This window comes from Silene latifolia, chromosome 10 (assembly GCF_048544455.1).
Source record: "Silene latifolia isolate original U9 population chromosome 10, ASM4854445v1, whole genome shotgun sequence".
NCBI classification, from domain to species: domain Eukaryota; kingdom Viridiplantae; phylum Streptophyta; class Magnoliopsida; order Caryophyllales; family Caryophyllaceae; genus Silene; species Silene latifolia.
In genome coordinates, this window is record NC_133535.1 from 96,736,724 (window position 1) to 96,747,184 (window position 10,461).

Genomic DNA, 10,461 nt, shown 5'->3' on the forward strand with positions numbered 1-10,461 from the left:
GGTAGGATACTAGGGTATGGGTTAGGGTTAATGGGTACGGGTTTTGGTGGTATTTGGAGCGGGTTTTGGGCTCGGGAATTGGCACGCAAAACAGGGGGGGCTGTTTGTATGCGGGCTGTTGGGGATGATTTGGGATGGAATTTTGGGCCGTGGATAGGGGGTTCGAACTGGGGTGGATGGGTATTGGTCTAGGTTGGTTAGTGTGCTCGAGATTCGTGCCAATTCGTAAAGAAAACGGGCTCAAAAACCGAGCTAAAATCGAGCTCAAAAACATGCTTTTAAAACGAGTTTTCTTCGCTTTTAAAATCGATTTTTCAAATCAATTAATAAATGATTTTTCAAATCAAATATACTCATAAAATGATTTTTCAAATCAATTATTTATTTTATTTTCAATAAAATAAACTTGGAAAAATAAATTCAAAATAAAATAAAATAAATTGAATTCACCTAAAAAAAGCCACAATTTAAAAATCATTTAAATTAATAAAATGAACTCACTAAAAAAAACATTAATTTAAATATCATTTAAATTAATAAAATGAATTCACTTAAAAAAACATTAATTTAAATATCATTTAAATTAATAAAATACTTCATCGACGACGCCCATTCTACATCGTAAAACGAGCTCCAAATAATGACAATGACAACTAAAGAATACATGTGTCCTATCATCATCGGGTGTTTGTCGGGTTCTCTATAAATTCCAATATCGACGGATACGGGTATCTACAGAGCCCCCACTTTGACTGAGGCTTGGACAAGGCGAAAGTCAATGTATACCCCAGGTCCCTCTCGACCTGAGGATTCTTCGGGTCGTTTATAGTCCATTAGACTTGCGTATATAAGCTCTTGACCATAAGAAGAGATCATACCTGAAACTTCGTTGAGGATTGACTCTTGCTTCTGTTGTATCAAATTATCGTCGTTGGTCGTCGACCCATAAATTGCATATATGGTGGATTGAGCCTTATCCTTAGGCGCCTACGTATCCGTTTCTGACGGAATCAAACCCGCGTCGTAGTTCGGCAACTGCTGACACATGCCCAAAGTTTATCATCTGCTGGCGTATGTCCAAAATTCATCATCTTCTGACATTTGCCCAAAATTTATCATCTGCTGGCGCTTGTCTAAATGGCACGGGACTTTCCGAGGAGGTTGCCGCCGCTTTCATCATTTGCTTTCAGCTAAGGAATTCTTCCATTTCATACTCTTGTATTGAATTGAATTCTGAGTGGATGTCATCCATTTCATCTTGATAATGGTCTCTGAAGCCAACGGCTTGAGCCCCTGATTGCGATGGCTCTAAAGTCGAAGACTTTAGAGCCCCCAGTTGAAGCATATCCTGCTATATTTGAAACACAGAAAATGTACAAGCAATAATCATCACATAAGCACATTTGGATCATCGATCCTAAAATTAGATCATTTGAAAGATTGGGTCATCGACCCGAAAATAGAATTTGAAAATTTTGAGTAATTGGGTCATCGACCCGAATTTTGAATTTGACATCACTTGGAATGTTGGGCCATCGACCCGAGGTTTGAATTTGACATCACTTGGAATGTTGGGCCATCGACCCGAAATTTGAATTTGAAAGACTGGGTCATCGACCCGAAATTTGAACATGTTGAAAATTTTGAATAATTGGGCTATCGACCCAAATTTTGAATTTGAAATGAATCACTTGGATGCTGGGTCGTCGACCCAAAAAGTTTTTGAAATTTCGGAATTCTAAAATCGAACCTTGACGGGTGAGCACGAAATACGACTCAGACACTTTGTATGACCCGTAAACAACGTGGGCGTAGCCCGCTACCGTAAAACAAAAAGGGAAAATAAAACCGTAAGTGTGCACGGGTTTTAATTCAATTATTGACTTATTGGGGGTAGAAATGTAAATTGGCCATTCTGGCGCCAAAAGATGGCAAATTGGAATCACAAGGCCATCGGACTTGAGACAGAGATATCGTATGGCATGGGCGTGCTCCCAAGGGCACATGGGAATCAAGATCACTTGGCATTGACAAGGTGGATTAAACTCACGGAGCAACAACGTTAGCTTCGCCTAGACACTAAACACAGACTGATTTTATGAGAACAGTTGGACATCACACATCACTCTTGTTGGGAACATTCTGTCACTCTTCTCCTCGCCTCCTTTCTTTTCAAATGAGTTTTCATCATTTCTTGCCACCGCCTTCTTTCTTTTCAGCGGGCTTTTACTATTTTTCTTCCACGCCTTCTTTCTTTTCAGCGGGTTTTTCATATTTTCTGTTCCCAACACAAACCCACATCTATCTGACTGAGCATCTTTGCCTACACCGTTAGATAAACTCATTCCGAGACTTGACACTACTCATCTGAACCTATATCCTTATCCTAGCCTACATCGAGTGCTAAGACCGACTCAAACAAAGGTGGCTTCATTTGGACTTGGTTAAGACCCGTAAGAAACCGACAAGATGACAACTTGGTTGATGAGTGGATTGAATCCCTTATTCGAAGGATCGCCTACGTATTCGCGTGGAGCGAAATCAAATCCGACGTAGTTCGATCATGGTGCATAAACATGGCATTTTGATTGTGTGTACACACTCGAAGGTTTCACCTAAGGTATCATGTCGTATCCTATTCTAGCCTGTAAGGTACCGTTGTATCCCGTGTCTAGGGTTGGTACAAAAGGCTTGGATCTTTTGGGATGTGGAGCTTGGTAATAACAAGTTGGAATGGTTAACCATCATTCTGAAGGTTTGTTTTGTGGTGCTAAGGCCAAGGGCTATGGCTGCTGATGTGGTTGGAATGGGTGTCTCGGGTTTGATGAACCACGAGTGCAAATGGGTTGAAAAATGACGTGGGTTCAAATTTCCATGTCTGGACCCTAAAGGCTGGGTGTAACAACACAAGCGGAATAATTCTCAAAATTCCCGACTATCCCTTTGTAACTGTCTCAGGAAGGACTTAGAGGGTAAAGAGGTTACTACTTAAGCTTTTGGGCTTCGCCCATTGAACCTCAACTATGGGTACTTGACTTGAATTCTGGCTTCCGTAACTTCGACATTCAACCAAAAAGCATTCCGCAATAACTTCAACATCTTTTTTCTTTTTTCCTTTTTCTTTCATCACTTTTCATTTTTCTTTTTTTTTCTTTTTTTTTTTTTTTCATTTTTCCAATTCATTTTTCTCTTTTTCTCATTTTTCATTCTTTTTCATCTTTTTTCTCTCTTTGAAAATGATCTTCTATTCATTCTCTTAGTCATAAATGGATACACCTTGAGAACTGGGCTTCGCCAACTAATTTGGGTAAGAGCTAACAATTCCTTGTTAGAACGGGTTGATTTCCTCTCTCTTCGAGATGGGATGATTTTGTTGGTGAATGGGCTTACCTTCCGTCATCGATATGGGAAACAAGGAGCTAGTCCGGGTTCGTCATAGAATCATCTAAAAGCTTGTCATAAGCACTGGTTCTGATGGAGGTTTTATACCGCCAGACATGGAATAGGTAAAGGAATCAAACACGGGATCCTAATGTACCTTAAATTTTGAAATGGGACATATTTCTACCCCAGGGATGCCTTTGAGTGTGTTGTGCATTTTATCGTGTTTCGGAATGATTGAGGATTGGAACCAAGATATATTTGGAAACGAACTGCAACTTTTATTGGAATGACACATGCTTAACAGACTCGAAGGAACGATTCCTAGGACACACCCTAGGTCATCGTGGAACAAACGACTCGATTTCAGGAAAAGAAAGTCCTAGACCCGACTCAACTAAGATAAGAAAACAGATCCCGACTCATAATTTTTCAAATCTGGTCTTGAGCTTTCCCTTGTTCAGCTGTCAGCTTAGATGCTCGGTTCTAGTCTTTGATCCCTTTGATGGTATGCCTCCATCCCAAGGTAGTCCTCTGAGGATCTACGCCAATGATGAAGGTCGGTGAATCGAATTGTCCTTTATTAACTTCGTTAACGAGAGGAGTACATTCTGGAGCAAGACTCCCGACTTGAATTTCATTCTTCGGGTTTGGCAAGAATTCAAAGCAATCCACAAATATTTTCCCGATAAACACCCCTTTTAGACGACATGGGCGAATCAGGTGAGAGTAATCGACACTATCTTCGGTAGAGACAAAGTTAGTGTGGTCGCCAAATGGATTGGTGACGTTGTTTGGCTTTATGACCGGGATTGGGAGCGTTCCGTTCTCAATCATATCTTGAATTTCGTGCTTTAGTCTAAAGCACCTTTCAGTATCGTGTCCCTTCCCTTGATGAAAGGCACAGTAGGCATTCGGTTTGTACCATTTGCCTTGTTGTTCAGCAGGTGGATCCGGAGTTGGACCAATGGGCTTCAACTTTCCTTGGGCCATGAGCCTTTGGAGAGCGTAGGCGTAAGTGCACCCGATATCGGTGAATACCCTCGGAGCTTGGCGCGGAGGCCTTTTTGACTGTCCATCTAAGAGATTGATGCCTTCATCTAAATGGGTCGTTGTTGGGGCTTTGGTCCTAGACGATAAGGCCCCTTGGTATCCTTTTGGCTTCTCAACTTCTGCCCTTATGACATCATCTTCTACCTTTATCCCGATTCTTATCAATTCTTTGAAAGAGCCAAAATTCTGGTATTTCAGAGCATTGCGGTAAATAGGTCGTAGATTCTTTACGAACTTATCTACCATTTCAACCTCGTCAGGCTTCTTGGCTAATTTCACGCTTTCAGCGCGCCATCTTGCAAGGAATTCAGTAAAGCCTTCTTTGTCTTTCTGCGTCATCACCTCCAATGTTCTTATGTTGGTTTGAATCTCGACATTATCAGCATAGTGCTTGCAGAACTCCACCGTAATATCTTCGAAAGTGGGGAAGTTCTTAAGGTCAAGATTGTAGAACCACGCCTTCGGATGTTCATCCAGAGATTGAGCGAAAATTTCAGAGAGCATTTCAGCAGGTACTCCCTTCAATGCTAAGTACCCTTTATGGGCCTTAACATGGTGGACTGGATCTTCAGTGCCCTTGAACTTTGGGATGTCAGTGAGTACCATGTTCGTGGGCAACTTATCCTGAACTGGGGCATAGGCCCTAGCATTCTCATAGTGGATGTTCTTCCCCTGGGAGAGTTTCAAACGGTCTTCGATGAACTTGAATCGTTTCTCCAGATCAGTCAGAGGTGGGGTAGATGGAGGGGAATCTTCATTCAGCTTAGACTCGATTGCATCCATTCGGGTCATCATGAGGTTCACGGCCTCAGTGAGCTTGTTAACAGCATCTTCCATTGCTTGACGTCGGGTTTTTGGCGGCCTTTCTACAAGAAAACCCCGTACTGAGTCAATATTTAAAGTAAGAGCCCCTTCACACTTAAGGACACGACCCCAACTTGACTCAAACAAAGACTCGACTTGAGATTGACTAACCAGAGGTTTGACTCACGGTTGGATCTAGACCTTGGTTCATTTTAAACTCGACAAAACGACATGACTCAAACTGTCATAAATCGGTTATAAACCGGACTCGGTGTGGCCAAACCCGTGATTGGACTAACATAGCCCATAGGTTCGGGTGAAACGCCCTAAATGGCCTAGCTTGGGCGTTTTTGTGGACTATCCTAGACCAAAAAGGTCGACCAACATGACTCAAGGCCCAAGAGGTGAGCTTGGGTGACCCAACAAGGTCATGTTCTAGACTCTTAGAACGAAACACACCCGGCCTAACACGGCCATGACCTGGACACGACTTGACGCATTTCATGCTTGGTTGAGGTTCGAGAGGCATTTTGGATTGGTTTTGAAAAAAACGAAAGATTGATTCGAAAATGATATTTGAAATGGGCAGATGCCGCTATAAAAGCTCATTTTGGGCCGAAAATTCTAGTCCTATTTGGGCAAAGATTCCGCGTTTTAAAACCATGCTATTTTGAAAGTAAGTTGTTCAAAAGTTCGGTTTTGAAAAGGACATGGGAAATTTCGAAAAGACTCGGGAAAACAATTTGCACATTGTCATTCTCATGTTACAAGGATGTATGCTCCTAGACATCGATCTCTAAGTCTCGGCAAGTCTTCTACAAGAAGGTATATGCCCTCCATCCTTTTGCGGTCTTATAGAGCAAGGTGTCTTAAGGTAGAGTACCTAGAAGATCGTCCCCACCATCAAGAACCACGCGAGGTGAAGTGGAAGCGAGCAATGTGCAGCTTCCTAGCATAGTGGGACGTTGCCCCCCACGCATCACGAAGAAACGCTGGGACGGCCCGGGCAAGTCCTTAAGGGTTTATGCATGAATCGTAGCACTATGAGTAATGTTTTACTTTCCAACACTTTCTTTTCAAGTTTCACCTCGGAGGAAAAGACCCTAGAAACAAAGTGTAACTAGTCTTCTTTTCCCAGAGTCGCCAAATCAGGACAAGGCCCTCGGGAAATGCGTCCGCGGGATCCACACTAGGCATAATCGACTCGAGGTTCTTTCGAATCGAATTAAGACATATTAGAGTCGCCACCAAGTTTTTTGGGAACTTGGAACCGTTCAAGTCAACTTTACACCTTTCATCGAAAAGCATAAAGCCAATCGACTACGAGTGATTAAAGATAAAGACTTGTACCCTATATCACTCGATTTGAATGACTCTCGTAATCCAATGGTATTTAGACGGATCCACAAACCATAGATCTTGAGTAAGGGGTGAGGGTACGTGTTGGGAAGCCCATAAGGACACCCAACCCCGCCCGTCAATAACGGCCTCTACTAAGTCAAGTGTCGGAGTTCAAACAAGGTCATAGCTACTACGATATATGAAATGCAAACATTGTTTTCAAAACCCTAACATGTGAAGTTTCTATGTCGATTTAGATGCAACTAAACTAACTTTGTCAAAGTTGTAATTTAGCATGTGGGTTGATTAATCTAACAACATACAAAACAAACAAGGCTTAAAGGGGGAATGGGGGAGCCGTTGGGATCTACCTATTACAACCCGGGCATTTCATGCCGACATAACAATAAATTAAAGGTACAACTCGATCTAAATACAATCGCTAAATACAAAATCGCACATGACACATAACATGGCCATTCGGCCTAGGAAACCGTGCACAAAGGGGTGACTCACGGCCTACATGACACACGGCCTTGGGTCACTCCTCGTAATGCGTGCTTTCACTTAATCTCATCTAATTAGACATTGGGCTACGCACCAAAGCATGCATTAGCATAAATCGGGCCATGTTGCTTTAAACAACATGCGATTTACTACGCTCTCACTTGCATTGGGGCACAACCGTCTAACTAAACAAGACTAAAGTTTTTGAAGAGGTTTTGACTCGATAAAAGTAAAACAAGCTCGAAAATTACAACTCGACAAACAAATTACAAATTACAAGCAACGAAACAACGAAGAACAAAAGGTATAAAAAAACGAAGCAAGAAAGACAAAGAAGACGGCCAAGCTCACGGCCCAAACCACGGCCACCCTCACGGCCAAGACAAGGCCATCCTAGTTCCTAGGTTAGGTTCATTAGTTAGATCGAATGATTGCGAAACGGATTAGAAAACGAGTTAGAAAACGAGTTATAAGACAGGTTGATCGATTGAGAAGAAACGCGCGAGTGTGTATTCTACACGGCCTAAAAGGGTGCAATTAGGTCACGATATCATAAGATTAATGCTTACTCGTCGAGTGTTAATAGGAAGGTGCTAATCACGCACTCCTATGCTAGCGAGAAATCAAGTGAAAAGAAAGATGTATTCAATTAGGTTATAGAATTGTTAATCGATTTTTAAAGCTATGTCGATGCCACCTAACATGTCTAATTGGGTTATTAAATTGATCTAATGTCGTCTAAATAAGTCATATGTTAACAATCAGAGGTCATACTAACATGCAACGGGTCCTAAGGTGGGTCGAATTGGCCGAGACAACAAAGGGTCAAAAGCGAGGAACGGAAGTTAGAAATTCGTTTTTATTTATGCCCTACCTTGAACACGAGGATATGTAAATGAGACGGGGGTGTACGACCGACTGAAGTAGCGGTTTATTTTCCCATCTCAAGTCAACGTGGGTGTTCATGGTGGTACTTTAACTCATACTCGGACTAAACTAGTTTCATAGTTAATTTAAACGATAAATAAAAGCGATAAACAAACAAAAATAAACTATAAGAAAAACAAACATAAAAAACGAAATAAAAGAGGAGAAAGAGGAGGATTTGATGCACCCTCAACCTACATGTATCGTTGACACCGTCTTGGGTCGTAATCGATGGTAGATTTTATCTCGAGAGGCCGTCGTCGACGAAGAAACAAAGCAAACACGCGTTTTTGGCAAATCTGGACAGCGACTTTCAAACGATGATTTCTCCCTCGTTTCACGATGAAAATTCGATTTAAAAGATGTTTTGAAAACTAGAAAGAGAGGAGAACAGAGATCTTAAAGCAACCCCTGCTCGTTTTGAGTTATTGGGCACGAAAAACGAGCACAAACAGATCTGGACAGACAGGAACAAACCAAAAAACAGAGTGTATAACACTCTTTTTTTCGAGGGATTTCGTGTACTCTCAAGGGCAATTTGGCTCGTAAATCTTTGTCTAATGTGTAGATGGATGTTATGTGGTTAATTAGGAACAAGAAAATCGAGTTTTTATGGAGGTTTGAGGGAGAAACGAATTGTTTTTCGAGGAGGACACACAAACAGTTTCAGTTTGTATGTCGGTTTTGTGGAGGGATTTTGAGAGGCAATTAGGGTTTGTTTCTGAGGTTTAAAGCTTGTGAGTGATGGTAGGATGTGGGGAGAACTTAGAGGAATGAATGTATGGTGAAGGGGTGGTATTTATAAGGAGTTAAAGTAGGGTAAAAGGGAGGAGAGGCAGTCGGGCCTGCTCACGCATAGCTGCTGTCCAGCAGCTTTTGTGAGGGGTTGGGGGGGGGGGGGGGGGTTTCTTGGTGATTAAGCTAGGGTAATATGGGTAGGATACTAGGGTATGGGTTAGGGTTAATGGGTACGGGTTTTGGTGGTATTTGGAGCGGGTTTTGGGCTCGGGAATTGGCACGCAAAACAGGGGGGGCTGTTTGTATGCGGGCTGTTGGGGATGATTTGGGATGGAATTTTGGGCCGTGGATAGGGGGTTCGAACTGGGGTGTATGGGTATTGGTCTAGGTTGGTTAGTGTGCTCGAGATTCGTGCCAATTCGTAAAGAAAACGGGCTCAAAAACCGAGCTAAAATCGAGCTCAAAAACATGCTTTTAAAACGAGTTTTCTTCGCTTTTAAAATCGATTTTTCAAATCAATTAATAAATGATTTTTCAAATCAAATATACTCATAAAATGATTTTTCAAATCAATTATTTATTTTATTTTCAATAAAATAAACTTGGGAAAATAAATTCAAAATAAAATAAAATAAATTGAATTCACCTAAAAAAAGCCACAATTTAAAAATCATTTAAATTAATAAAATGAACTCACTAAAAAAAACATTAATTTAAATATCATTTAAATTAATAAAATGAATTCACTTAAAAAAAACATTAATTTAAATATCATTTAAATTAATAAAATACTTCATCGACGACGCCCATTCTACATCGTAAAACGAGCTCCAAATAATGACAGTGACAACTAAAGAATACATCTGTCCTATCATCATCGGGTGTTTGTCGGGTTCTCTATAAATTCCAATATCGACGGATACGGGTATCTACACCTTGAAACTTAAGTATTAACCCAAAGTTTTAAGGTAAAATAGAACAACTTTTCATTCAATCATCGTCTCATTACACTATAACAATAAGGAGCAATACTAATTATTTAGAATTACACATACAATTGTTCATCATTGAACTATTACAAAATATTACGAGTAATACAATATGTAGAAGTTGTGTAGAAGTGAGCTAGATAACCCGTCCACGAGACCACGAGTTAGTTAAATATGTAGAAGTTGTGTAATTTGTGCGCATTTCATTAATTAACAATAGCGTACATATATAGGAGAGGCAATATAATAACCTAAAGATACAAAATTCTAGGGCAAGCAAAGTATACAAAATACATTAGGCTGCCATATGTTCGTCCCCTCCCACCCCATAAGTCCATTCTATAAATATAAAAGATATGTACTTTTTAGTATGTTATATGTCCCACATTGAAAAATAATGTAGGTGTGGTAAATATATTATGTATAAATAATAGAACTGTCCCATATATATACATTTTCTATATTATATAAAAGTGATGTTTATAATTTTGATATAAAAACTTTATATTTCATTTGACAAAACTCTGATGCTAAATATACATAAATTGGTTATTAATGTGTCATATATAATGATAATCTCTGCACTAAAATAGAAAATTTATGAATTATAATACAATCAAGTGTTGCATAAAAAGATCTTGAATCCACAAACAAATCAATAATGAGCTTTTTTTACTTTGATAAATAGTAGAATTAAATCTTTTTAACTTTCAAATATAGG